At 35.9% G+C, this 13,901-nt stretch overlaps 1 protein-coding gene across 5 annotated transcripts in view; it reads right to left on the bottom strand.

Moving 5' to 3' along the window:
• GTDC1 (glycosyltransferase like domain containing 1) overlaps window positions 1–13,901 on the bottom strand; it is a 416,322-nt gene that overhangs the window by 306,388 nt on the left and 96,033 nt on the right. For all 5 annotated transcript variants that reach the window (XM_017523181.2, XM_037736612.1, XM_017523175.2 and 2 more), the window contains exon 2: window positions 3,593–3,654. The gene's annotated coding sequence lies outside the window, so the exon portion shown is untranslated. The remainder of the gene's footprint in view (window positions 1–3,592; window positions 3,655–13,901) is intronic.

The raw sequence follows: 13,901 nt of genomic DNA, 5'->3' as shown, positions 1-13,901 counted from the left end.
TTACTGCATACTTCAGATACACCTCTGTTTTACAAATCCTTTTAATAATTTTAAACCATTTCTAAATTAAAAATAAATCTCCAAAAAATACCAACACTTAGATTGCACATTTTTAAAGTACCCATAATATATATATTTCCCAGTATATATGGCATATAAAAATGTTTCACATTAATAATTCTAACATGAACCACTGTTTACTTCCTTTTCAGTCACATTTGTTACACTGCTACAAAAATACATGAGTTATTCTTTTCAAAATAATTTTCTTTATATATATATATATATGTATATATATATATATTTACAATTGTGTTTTAGGTTTTGGGGTACATGTGAAGAATATGCAAGTTTGTTGCATAGGTACATACATGGCAATGTGGTTTGCTGCCTTCCTCCCCATCACCCATATCTGGCATTTCTCCCCATGCCAAAAATCATTGGCAATTTTTAAAATAAAGATCAGTCAAAATAATACCAATCTCCTCCTATAAAAACATATTCTGCCTATTAACTATTCTTATCTTGATTGCAAAACTAATTTTTAAAATAGACCACTCTAAAAATCTAATTTTAACAATAGATCACTCAAAAGTAAATCATTTGTTTTCCTTAATACAACAGAAAGCACATTTACATTGTGAAGAACATTCTACGAAATTTCATAGAATGCTTGCTCATAGTGAAAATCTATTCTCCTGCTCAAATCATCTCTATTTAAAATTCATTATGCCACATTTTCACACTCCTAATAGTGGGTCACTAATTATAATTTAGTGAGAATTGGTAAACTTAAAAATACTTCTGAGTTTTATATTGCATTTTTTATTTCAAATGAAAAATATTTTAAATGCACATCCTTCATTTTAATGGAAGATGCATTATTTTAATGCATTCTTTGGCATAACTTTGTTTCTTGGGTCTTTTCAAGAAACAAGACTTATCAGACATTCTAAAAATGAGTATTCAATTTGTAAAAGATATGAACTGACCCTGAATTTTAGACGAAAATAGAAAACAATGGTAGACATTTTGGTCTCAACAAGAGATAGCTTGTCATAAAAATCCATATAATACAGGCAAATATTACTCAAAAGTTTCCATTCAAATAATAAATCCTGAAGCAGACAAGATTCCAGCCAATTAAATATATTGTGTCAACATGACCAAAGTTAGCAATAGCAGCAAGGATACAACTGTAAAGAAAATATCTAAGAGAGTGGAAAAGGCAAATGTAGCACCAACTTCTATAAGGAACAAAGCCATTTACTAAATGAGGCAGTTGTAAAAAGAATGATATTTCTATTTCAGAAAAAAATATTTCTTTACACAATGGTGGTCTGTGTGAAGAAAGAGGAAGAGAAGGGGGAGGTGGTGAAAGGTGTAAGTAGGAAAAACTAAGGCTGCCTGCCTTCCTTCGGTGATGCTGCGAGGGTAGACCCTCTGCCTTACAAAAACCACTGCCAGAACCAAGCTACACAAAACATTTTGGCTGCAAGCCTGTAACAGTGCCAGGCTGTTTTTCATTTTTGTGCTAGACTCCCTCAATTGAGACAGTGTGGGATTGTCACTTTGATGCACATAGAGAACAAAGAATAATATAGTTTGGGGGGGATTTTCTTGCCCCTTTAAAGTCAGGTTAGCATTTTGTTTTCTCTGACAGGTCTTGAAAAGACCCAAGAAACAAAGTTATGCGGAAGAATGCATTAACTGCCTACCAAAATTAACATCAAGTACAATACTGTCAACAGTTTAAAAGCCATGTGAAAGATTAACATTTGTTAAAAGCACACTTAAAAAGGGTCCAAGTCATATAGTTACCTGTTTAAGAGGCCAGAGACCAAGAAATACATGATTCACAATCACATAATCTTATTTAAAAATCTGATGCCATGAAGGCAGACCGTAAAATCCAGGCCAAAAAAAAAAAAATAAGTATTATTATTATTTTTAGGTCACTATTCAGAGACAACTACGTCAGCTGCTATTCTGACCTTGATTTCTCCAAAATTAAATAATCTGATGAAAAGATTATAACATTAGAATCTGAATACTTTAAGCCTTCACAGAGAAAGAGGTGGTAAGTGATCAAAAATTGTTTAAAGAATTAAACCACAAATCATCGAAAAAGTTGCCACAGACACAAACAGGAAAACCGTCTCTTCGATCCTATTCAATTCTGTACTAGAAGTGAAGCTAACATAAATAACAAAGCCGAGTGGGTGCTGCTGCAACCTTCAACTATATATACTATATGAATGTGGTGACTAAAAGACACCAGTAAGCCATTAGCTCCTAGATGTATGACCTTTTTTCCTTTCTAATGCACGAGATGAGTAAAGGTAGAGCTCCATTTTCTACAAACCAAATGAAAAGAAAGAATGAACTGTGACAAGCTCAGATCCCATGCTGGCATACTGTACACTAAGCTCAGCATCATCTAGAAGCAGTATGCTTCTCCCTTTCAATAAGAGGGGGGGAAAGTTGTGCAACTAATATAGTATTGATAAATAGCACCAAACGTCTACTAGTACCTTCCTCCTGTACACTGCCATTGAATCAGCTGTTAAAAGACCAATAGCTGTTACAGAAATAGCAAGAACTAAACCTCTTGCCTCAGATGTTATACATGGAGGCATGGAGCATTTACCACCTGAGCCTATCTAATTTCCGGCAAAATGATCCCCTGCCCAGTTTTGTTCACAGCCACAGAATCTGATAACAAGTCAAGATCCGTGTTGAGAAAGGCAATGGGGGAGTGAGAACATGGGGAAGGAATCAAGTGAGAACAGTGGGCAAACTTCAAACAATATTCACACTTCTCTTATTATTCAAATTAGTGCCCATGCACAGCACTTTAGAATGACAAAAGCTGTGTTAAAGGGCTCAGGTACAATGATTTACTTTGGGTGGTAGGGATAAGTCTGCCATGTAATTAAAGAATGCATTATTTTGCTCCTCACTGCTCGCTTTTTATATTTCTTTTTTCTCTAGGACATACTGCTGATGGTATTACTGCATGGGACACTGATAGTTGCAGGCAAGGCATTCATGTAGTGCCAAAGTGGTCTAGAGAATGATGTCTGGCTGGCCTTGGTTCAACAAGGAATATGAGGCAAAAACAGAAAACAGAAAGAAAAAAAGGTGTAAAGGAAGCCAGGCAATAGACTGTATTTTCTGTTTATTAATGGTGCCATAAAAAGGGGGTGAAATCTGGAAAAAGCAGCCAAGCTAACTCAATTACAAAGAAAGATTAAAGGAGTTATATGTCTATAACTTGGCTGACAACCAAAGAACAATATGAGAGCTGTCCACAACTCTCCAAATAATATGCATAAAAACAAAAGTAGAGAATTATTATCTACCATAGATGTATGAATATATGAAATAATAATGAGATAAAAATACAGAAATCTGACTTTAAGCAGCAGGGAAATAATCTGGTGAAACTTAAAAAAGGCTACTTCCTTCTCTTTAGAAATATCGGTCATCTTACTGACCCACACTGCAGGAAAGACATGATAGAAAATGCCCGCATACTGCCAGAGGACTGAATTGATGGAGATATAAAAATGAAGTCCCATCTGCTTACCTGATGATCCAGATATACTGATGCCCCTTTACATATGTCCAATCTGGCTAATGCAGAGATGACTGTAAGATCACAAAAGTCATAGTTAGCAACTTCAAAATAAACCCAGCCTCAATTCTTAATCTTAAGCTAGTCAAGAACTGATTTGGATGATCTAGTCTGGCTCTTGCATATTCCAAGATTGGAGAAGAATGTGCAAGAGCAGAAATTTTCTGAGTGATTCTAAAATTATTCTTAATTAATATGGGATTTTCAGTCTCTCCAGAGATTTCCCAAATCACCTGTAACTCAATAATAATAATAATAATTCAGATTAGAGATCTTTAACCTTGATCATTGGATGGCCTTCAGGAATCTATGCACTCCTGAATGATATACTTAAAATTTGTGAGTTTATGTAAATAAGTATCTCTGGAAGAAGGTCAATAGTTTGTCAGATTTGCCAAAAAGGTCCATAGTCCAAAAAACTGTCAAGAACCTCTGCTGAGGCTTGCCTAACATCTCAGAGGCAGGTTGGAATGCATATGGATGAGCACTCCAGGTTTGGGGGACACCCCCCCCAGGGAAACACAGACACTTGCAGATCTGGGGTAAATACCTTAAGAACACTACTTTCTGGGAGGGCATATATCAGATTTAAACTGTTACTTAACTCATACAGCCCTGGGATCCCTGTAAGCCATGTACAATCTTGAAGAGAACTAAGATGTTACCATGGATACCCAAGGGTGCCTATCATGACTTTTCCTGTTCTGTGTATATTAAAGTCAGGATTCCTAGGAATATCAATTCTGACAGGGTCAGAACTCACACAGTGACTTACCCAAAAAGTGCCATTTATGACAAGTAAAAAACAAGGTGTGATCAAATCAATAGGAAATGTGGTTCCCAAACAGTTTACATAACAAAAAATTACAGGATTAGCCAAACAAATCTCTTAAAAGAGTTACTTTAAATAGTAATCCCAGAGTCAGAATAGGCTAAATCAGAAAGAAACAAGGTTGGAGAACCTTCCAGGTACCAACTGTGAACAAGATGGGAAAGCACTCACAGCCACAGAGAACATCCTGAACTGAGGTATCACAAAAAAAAAAAAAAAAAAAGAAGAAGGGGAAGCGGATAAGAGAAAAGCTGAAAAGACAGAAATTAAGTAGAAGAAGGGAAAAATTACCTTTTGAGGTGGCCTGTTTGAAATAATAATTATATAGTATATTCTCTCTAAAAATAATATATTTAGACAATCACCTTCTGGGCGTCTACCATGCACTGCACTCAGTGCTGAGGACTCAGCAGTGAGCTAACAGGTCAACAAAGCCCTACTCTGCTGGAGCTTCACTTTGGCGAGTGGGAGAAAGATGCAGGGTGACAAGTATATCAGCAATATCATTTCAATTTGTGATATATAATATGAAAAAATAAACAAGATGTGACCAAGGCATGAGACATCAGTCTATACCCACCCAGCATGTCACAGAAATCTTCACTCCCATTCTCAGACTCTCTAAGAGTCTTACAGAGTTGAGACCAGGAAATGACGTTAGGGACAGCTAGCCACACCTGTGAATTTCAGAGAAGACAGAATAGCTATTCTAGAAGACAGTATCACTACCTCATTATCTCTACACTTCAAAATACACACACCTAGTTTGAGTGGTAATGACACAAGCTCTGCTTTTAGACTATAAATCTGAGAACAAGTAAATGAATGGCATTTCCGTATCTCTTTAAAAACTGGCTGACAATACTGCACACTGTGTACCCTTAATACAAAGAACCACTTTGTATCCAAATTCTTGTCAAATTCCATTTTATTAAAAGAATTTCATTTTTTGCTTCTACAGACAAATCTGATCAACAAGTACTATCAAAGAAAGGGGAGAAGAGGGTATAAGGCAGCCAGCCTCCAAGAGAGCCCCCAGTAATCCTCACCTTAAGGAATTCATGCCTTTGTGTAATCCCTTCACTCATATCAGGGTTGGCCTGAGTCATCAAGAGGATGCAGCAGAAGTAATAGTGTCTTTCCTAAAAGATATTACAGCTTCTTCCTTACTCTTTTGGATCTTCCTGAGGGAAGCCAGCTACCAGCTGCCACATTGTAAGGATACTCAAGCAGTCCTAGGGAAAGGTACACAAGGCATCTTGCCAAAAAGCCAGAATCAACTTAACAGCCATGTGAGAGAGCCATTTTCTAAGCAGATCCTCCAGGCTAGTCGAACTTTCAAATGACTGTCACTCTGGGTGACATCTTGATTGCAGCTCATGAAAGACCAAGTGCCAGAATTGCCCAGCCTGCACTTCAATCCCTTTCTAACATGCACTCTAACTTCCTGTATTCACAAAGCTCAAAAACATTTCCCTGATCTTCTTACATCATGTCTTCCACAGAAGACATAGGTTCAACCAAATCTATTTAAGGTTTAAAAAGAAGTGAGCAAATCAAGAAAGTAGCCAACTAAAAATGAGTTCAAATCTTATAGTAAAGGTATTTTGTTCTTCTGAAACAACTATATAGATATGCTACTAACTGATCCCTAATCTTATAGGTTCTAAGTAGCAAATGGCAGTGGAGTTTCTACTAGAATAGTATCATGGGGTGTTTCTCATGGCTTGAGCTGTTCCTAGCTATTCGCAGTCAGCTTGGGTTCCTTGGCACTTCTGCAAATTAAATAGCATGTGATACATCTCTGTAGGCATCTCAAACTAGCTGTTGCCTGCATCTAAGAACCCTGCAACTAAGAACCCACACTCTACATATGCAAATTCTCCTGTCTCATAACACTTTCATTCCTATCTCATGGTTGACTCTCTTTTCCATTACTAATCCCTCTACCTGTACAATGAGTCCTATTCATTTATGCTATTTCTAAGAACTTGCACCATCCATTTGCTCCCTTTCTTTTCCACCGATTCCTTCTTCTTCATCAATATCACAGTTCTTCCAACCCTGTCAACTATCCCTGTGAACCTTCATAAAATAATAATATAAGCTCGTTGTCTTTATTTCAACTTCCATTCAATGCTTGAATTACCATAACTTCCTTACCCATCTCTGTACCAAAACCACCATTTCTAAGGCTGGCAAGAACCTATTCTCATTCCTCACTCTACTAGACTGTGGCTTTGGCACACGTACCCACCACACCTCTTTGAAACTTTAATGATAAGATTACAAACCTCCAGCCTCAATGAAAGAATCTAGCATCCCAACTTCACACATCATCATCACTCATGCCCTCTGCACCTCCACCACCAGAGATACACAACAAATAGGTATACAGAGGCCATTTCAAATGCTAACACTATTGAAATAGTCTACCTCTTGAGGGCCTAACTGTTTAAAGACAACCAAAAAGATATACGCACTGTTTAAAAAAAAAAAAAAAAAAAAAAAAAAATAAAAAAAAAAAAAAAAAAAAAAAAAAAAAGTGGATTCTACAAACTATCAATATAGGAATATATTTCATTATTTTTCAGTTATTTAAGGAAAAATAAATGTTTGGAAGTCAGAGATTCCAAAAGAGCAGTGCTACAAAACCAGTTTACGACCTCTTAAAACAAACTTCCCAAAGCTAAGAGTTTAATTTTATTATTTAACATTTGCAAGCCAGAATATCTACAATTGCCAATCTAAGCTAGCATACCTGAGTCCTCTTGTTTTGAATGTAAGGTTGTCTATGACATCTGTCATGTCACTAACCAGAAGTGATGCTGCTGACTTGACTTGCGTGGGATGGGAGGGGAGTTGACCCATTCTTTCCTCATAAAGCTACTATCTCTCAAAAGGCTGGCCTCCCAGAACGATGTGAACCAAGCTTCTTTGGTCAGGGGCGTACATAGCCCTTTTCTTTAAACTGCTCAGAAGACATAACTTTTCAGAAAACCCACAAAAAGTGGCTTATTTTCATTAATTTGCTTTGCATTGCCATCACTCATTGTCTTCATTTTTAATTCAGTGATATTTATAGCCAAATGAAATGAATTACAGTCAGTTTTCCTCAATCTGTCTCAGTTCTACTCTTCATCTTCTGGGACCCAATTCATGTGATCCTTTAACAACTATTTATTTCACACCAAACTAGATATCTCCCTAAAGCCTACCAATCTAGCCTCTGGGCATATTTCCTAAATAAAAGCACTAGATCTCTGTAAACCTAAAATTTGCATACTAAAGGAACAAATCAGCTATCAAAAGACCTAGTAGTATACAGCAGTTGCTCACCTCTAAGCAGAATTTAAAATTCATTTCAATTTATTATTTTTTAAAGAAACAGCAATTGACTTTGTCCCTTTGCAAAATACAGTGTTTAATGGGCCTAGTTAAATTAGAGGTGATAGTGTGAAGCAAGTGTTTTAAATTGGTAAATTCTAAACCTTTTAATAAAAGTACATCAGTCAGAAGTTTTAATAAGACTCAGCAGGACAGAGAAGAATTAACAGTCTGTAGGAATCAAAAGGGGGTGATAGGCAATGATAACCTTAAACATTTGCATAGGGATTTATAATTTCATTGCTTAAAGGTTAACGAAATTATATGGTATTTTGTCCACTCTTATCCAGTAAATGATTTCATGCCTTGATTTGTATATATTTACCAACTGAATCATACAAAGAAAAAATGACTCCTTTATCAAATAATCTATTACATTTTTATTTATATACTCCTGGGTGCACAATTATCATTTCCTACTCTAACCAATAACTGCGCCATCTAAAACAAAATGTAAGGTTTCCAAAGCATCTCAGAAAAAAAGAATAAACTCATAATTAGAACTCTGAAAGTACATTAAGTTGTTAATGTGACTGCTTTTTTAAAAATTAGATATATTACTTTATTTACTTTATACTTCAAGTCAACTATTGCTAAATACTTGCTTTTGACAAATATAAACATAAAATCCACCCTAGAGATTGATGAAGGCATTCAGGATACACTGAGGGTGCAGACGGAGAAATGCAAACAGTGCACACAAACAAGTATAACAGGTAAATTAGTAAAAGGACTCTAGGCTGAAGCAATTGTTTTAAAACTTAACGGCAGAAAAATAACACACTACTAAGGCCTTGCCTCACTGGGCATCCAGGAGGGTACAAGGTCAGCCGCTTCATTTAATACCCAGTTCGTTCTAAGACAAAACTGCAAAGAGCCTCACTTAGGCAGAGTGGTGCTTCCTACCCTGGCTGCACGCTAGAATCCCCTAGACGGCTTAAACAAAAACCTAAAAATCAACAACACTTAGGCCCCATAACCAGAGATTCTGGTTTCATCAGTAATTTATAGGAGCTAATCAGGATGATTTCTTAGGTGCAACTAGGGTTGAGAAATATGCCAGAATGCATTGGTTCTTGAAGAGTGGTCTCTGGACCAGCAGCAGCAGCAACAGCAACAGGAAACACGTTAGAAATGCAAATTCTCAGGCCTCACCCCAGACCTAGTGAATCAGAAACTCTGGAGTGGGGCCCAGTGTTTTAACAAGTCTTTCAGATAATTCTCAAATGCACTAATGTTTGAAAAACATTGCTTTAGGGTAAGAATGGCCTGGTTTTCAATTCTCTCTCCACAATTTACTAGCTATATGACTCTTGGTCAGCTCTCTAAACTTCTTTCCTCACATGCAAAATAATATCATTTATTTAACATCGAATATGTGTCAGAGTGTGCCAATAAGCATTTTATATACACTATATAATTTAATCCTTACAAGTTTGTCAGATAGATGATTGCCATTTTACACCCAAAGATTATGAAACTCATCCAATATTACAAAGCTAGTAAGCAGAATCAGAATTTAAATTCAAGTTTTTAAAATTCCAGAAATAGTACTCTTTCCCTCAAAATATTCTTGCTGACCTTTCTTTTTTGTTCTTCCTTCCATCTTCTTTCCTTTCTTTTCTTCTGTTTTGTCTTCCTTTTTGTCTTTCTGTCCGTCTTCCTTTCGTACTTTCTTTAGGAGGAAGCTTGTCTTGCTACTATAAAGCTAGATATTACCTAGTTTGTATAGTATTTATTGTGTGACTACAAAGTACTTACCATTCTACCATATGCTAGAAAGAAAAGAATTAAAATACCAAAAAAAAAAAACAAAAAAAAAAAAAAAAAAAAAAAAAAAAAAAAAAAAAAAAATACAAAAAAAAAAAAAAACAAAAAAACAACAACGAAGAACAATCATAGTAATGAAGTTATAAGCTAGCTGGAGATAGATCAATTTTGTAAAACATAGGGACACATATAATTTCATTAACTGGCGGGGAGAAACAGAAATAGCTCAGAAGTTCATGAGATTGGTGCTCGGAGACCAAGGCATGATTCCAGGAAGTGGAAGTTTGACTTGCCCTGAAACAAGAAGGAAAAGGTTTCTCCAACACAGGAGGAGAAACAACAGCTAGAGAATACAGGACAACAGAAAATAAAGCTAAAGCAGTTAAATGGGTCCAGATTGTGACTTAGAATAAGAAGAGCTTAACGTTAGTATAGTAAAACATAAAATGTTTTTTTCACAGAACATTTTTGATGAACTGATAGTAAAGAGGTAAAGTTAAAATCAAGTCATAGTAGCTTACTCTAGAAAAAATATGAACCAAGGGTTATGCTGAAAAAAAAAAAAAAAAACAAGCAAGAGAAAAAGTTATTTCTATTATTAAAAGTGTTAAGTGTGATCCACTCTTTACTATTTCCAGGGGCTATTCATATCCATTACATAATATTTTCAATCATCCACTAATCTAACCAAGACTGACCGATCACATTAAGCTAGGTACCAAGAATAAAAAGATAAGTAAGCTTCTGACTCCGGGCACATGAAGCAGCTTTACGTAAGAAACAGACTGCCAAAGGTTTTATGCCACATTAACATAAGGTTATTAGGCATTCCAAAGGCCACTACAGACAGACCAATTCTTAGGAATGACTGCTGTGAAATTCCTGAAAGTCAATGAAGTATAAGCTACTCAAAATGTTATGCATATATCATAAAAGAGGCTGGGAGCAGTGGCTCACGCCTGTAATTCCAGCACTTTGGGAAGCCAAGGTGGGCAGATCACTTGAGGTCAGGAGTTCAAGACCAGCCTGGGCAACATGGCAAAACCCTGTCTCTACTGAAAATACAAAAATTAGCTGGGCTTGGTGGCATGTGCCTGTAGTCCTAGCACTTTGGGAGGCTGAGACTTGAGAATCGCCTGAACCCAGGAGGTGGGAGTTGCAGTGAGCCAAAATTACACCACTGTAATCCAGTCTGGGCAACAGAGCAAGATGCTGTCTTTGTTTTTTTTTTTTTTTAAGAGTATTCTCTCTATACTAGCATCCTAGCATCATAATCATCAACTCACAAATGGAGTATCCCCAATTAATCCACATTTAGACTTACATATGGCTAAGAAAGAGAGGCAAACATAAAATTTAGAGTTAAGCTTTTTTTCTTCTTCATCTTTTTCTTTTTTTTGAGACAGAGTCTCACTCTGTTGTCCAAGCTGGAGTACACTGGTGGGATCTTGGCTCACTGCAACCCCCCCCTCCCAGTATCAAGCAATTCTCCTGCCTCAGCCTCCTAAGTGCTGGGACTACAGGCATGCACTACTATGCACTGCTAATTTTTGTATTTTTAGTAGAGACGGGATTTCACCATGTTTGCCAGGCTGGTCTCGAACTTCTGACCACAGGTGATCTGCCTGCCTCAGCCTCCCAAAGTGCTGAGATTACAGGCCTGAGCCACCACGCCAGGCCATGGTAAGTTTTTTAATATTCACATCATATATTCTATTTTGTACTGAAGACTTAATCAAAAACTATGCTCAGAAACCCACAGGAAGATTCTACCTATGTACTGAGGAAAAACTGCAAGGCACAATGGGATGACTGCATTTATTAGCATCTAAAATTTCTAACTCTGTCAGTGACAGTCCAATGCTGTATAACATCTTTCTCTTTAGTTTTACTATAATCTGACAACTCCATAATGCTCATTTATCTCCAAGAACCAATTTAAGATACATATATATACAGTCACCAGGCTATGCTTCAATGACAAGGCACTAAGGGTTATTTTTTCTCAGATTAAATGTGAACTGAATTTGCTATGATATTAGAAATGATAGCATTTTGCAAACAATATATTTAAGAAACAGTAATGAATCTCGATTAAAGCTGTTTATTAATAACCTAGACAAATATCATCAAAGAACTGAATCCCAGCTGTTAGAAATGACTTGAAAGGTCACCTGGTAAAACACTGGCTTTCATCCCGTACGGTATCTAGGTCATATACAGCATTAAAATTAAAACAATGATATCAACAGACATCGAAGTACTTCAAGTGATAATTTATCTGGTCCCAATATATCCAATTCATATATTCTACTGTATTTTACTAAAGTTCAATTGCCTATCATCTCATTCTTTAATAATATAAACTATACGTGACAATGTAGCAGGACTAAAAGGTTGGTACTTGACAGTGGTTTCATCTCAATAAAAGTGATTGGTACAAAACCATCTTTTAAAATATTCAGACCATGCTATACAGATATTCACATGCACTTGGATCTGTAAGCACTAAAGAACTTGTTTAGATTTACTGGCGCTATACCTGCTGTCAAAAAACAAGAAAGTTGTGAAGGTTGATCAAACACATTTTTGCCTCAAGTATCATGTAAATGTTTTCCACAAACGCGCCCCTAAAAGTTAACAGTCAAAGTAATTCAAAGGTTTCTCTTTATTTCTATATTTAAATCATCACAAGTTTGATCAAGCATGCAAATCCCTTTGGGCTCAGGGTTCCCTTCAAAATGTCTTACAGAAACATTAAAAATTGAATGGGCATAAACAACTCCAACAGTGCGGAGCTCATGACAGCACTGCTGTGATCTATGTGTTTCATGTACCACAACATTGGGGAAGTTTGCAAGGGAAGATGAGCAACTAATTACTGTCTTTTGCTTGAGGGCAGGTGTGCTGATCTCTACAGGTGTCTCTGCAGTGCTCTGCCTAATGTATCGCTTCTTGAAGACATTCACTGTAACAACTTGCTAAAGCCCTGCAAAACATCTGACAGAATACCAAAATGTTGGGTGTTCGGGAAGAGATATGCGTGACTTCTTAAAGTTAACACTAAGGAGAAACAGCAGTTGGGGGAGGCTATGTATTGTTTGTGAAAGAATAATATAAAAAGTAAGTAACATAAAACTATTATCAGTCATACACATTAAAGTAGGATACTAATATTGTCTTAGTAAGTACAGAAAGTTTTTCAAGGAAAATACAGCTATTCTCGTTAAACAAGAAATTTTTTAAAAACCCAAATAATAATCTTATAATGCATCATCACTTTCATTTGTAAAAGCACAGTAGACAGTGCAGGATATTCAGTTTTACAAGTATAAAAAAAAAATATGAGAAATTAGCCACTATAAGAAATTAGTAAATTAAATGGTCATCTGATGACAGGGAAGGTGAGAAAAACCGTTGACATGTGATGCCACTTGCAGGACTAATATTCCTTAAGATTTTTCATTTAACTTGAAAAGAAGCAAGCTTAAGGATGAAGAGACACATCAACCAGAGATAAACATTTCCTGCTTTGCTGCCTGCTAGCTGCATGATCTCTGACAAGAAATGTAACCTCTTTATACTTCTATTTCCTCGTCTAATAATAAACAACACCCACCCCAATAGGGTTATTATTAAATGAAACAGTGTCCCTTCACTATTTGGCACAGGGCTTGGCATGAAGTAAGTGCTTAATAAATTGTAATTGGCATCATGAAAATTTCCAAAAGACATTAGTCTCCTATCATTAGTGAAGCATAAGTCTGTCTAAAAGCATCTTGGAAAGTAAAAACTCATCAGTGGAATGCTATTTTTAAAATATGTAATATGTTATATGGTACATCTTTTTAAGGATAAATATATGGCCTAGCTTTTAAGAAATCAGTCAATAATCGACATGCAAGTAAAACCTTTAACTAATTATTTACTTTTCCTGAGTGATCATTCATCTTGGTGAAAAGTCCCTATTTGTAATGTTGAAAATTTGTACAAAATTTGGCACAAAATCATCCTTTAAAATATTCAGACCATGCTATATAGATTTTCACATGCACTTGGGATTTATAAGCATTAAAGAACTTGTTTGTGGAAAAGTTCATTATTTTCTTTTTTTTTTTTTTCAAACATACCTACTTTATTTAATTTTCACCAGTTTCCATTCTTGAAGGCATTTTTTTCCTGTGCTCTAGGATTCAAATCAAGATTATGCACTGCATTTAGTTTTCATATCTCTCCCTTCTTCCTCTCTTTTTATCTGGCAATTTTCTTTTT

This window comes from Cebus imitator, unplaced genomic scaffold (assembly GCF_001604975.1).
Source record: "Cebus imitator isolate Cc_AM_T3 unplaced genomic scaffold, Cebus_imitator-1.0 Scaffold27, whole genome shotgun sequence".
In the NCBI taxonomy this organism is placed as follows: Eukaryota; Metazoa; Chordata; class Mammalia; order Primates; family Cebidae; genus Cebus; species Cebus imitator.
This window is presented reverse-complemented; position numbering and strand designations above follow the sequence as displayed.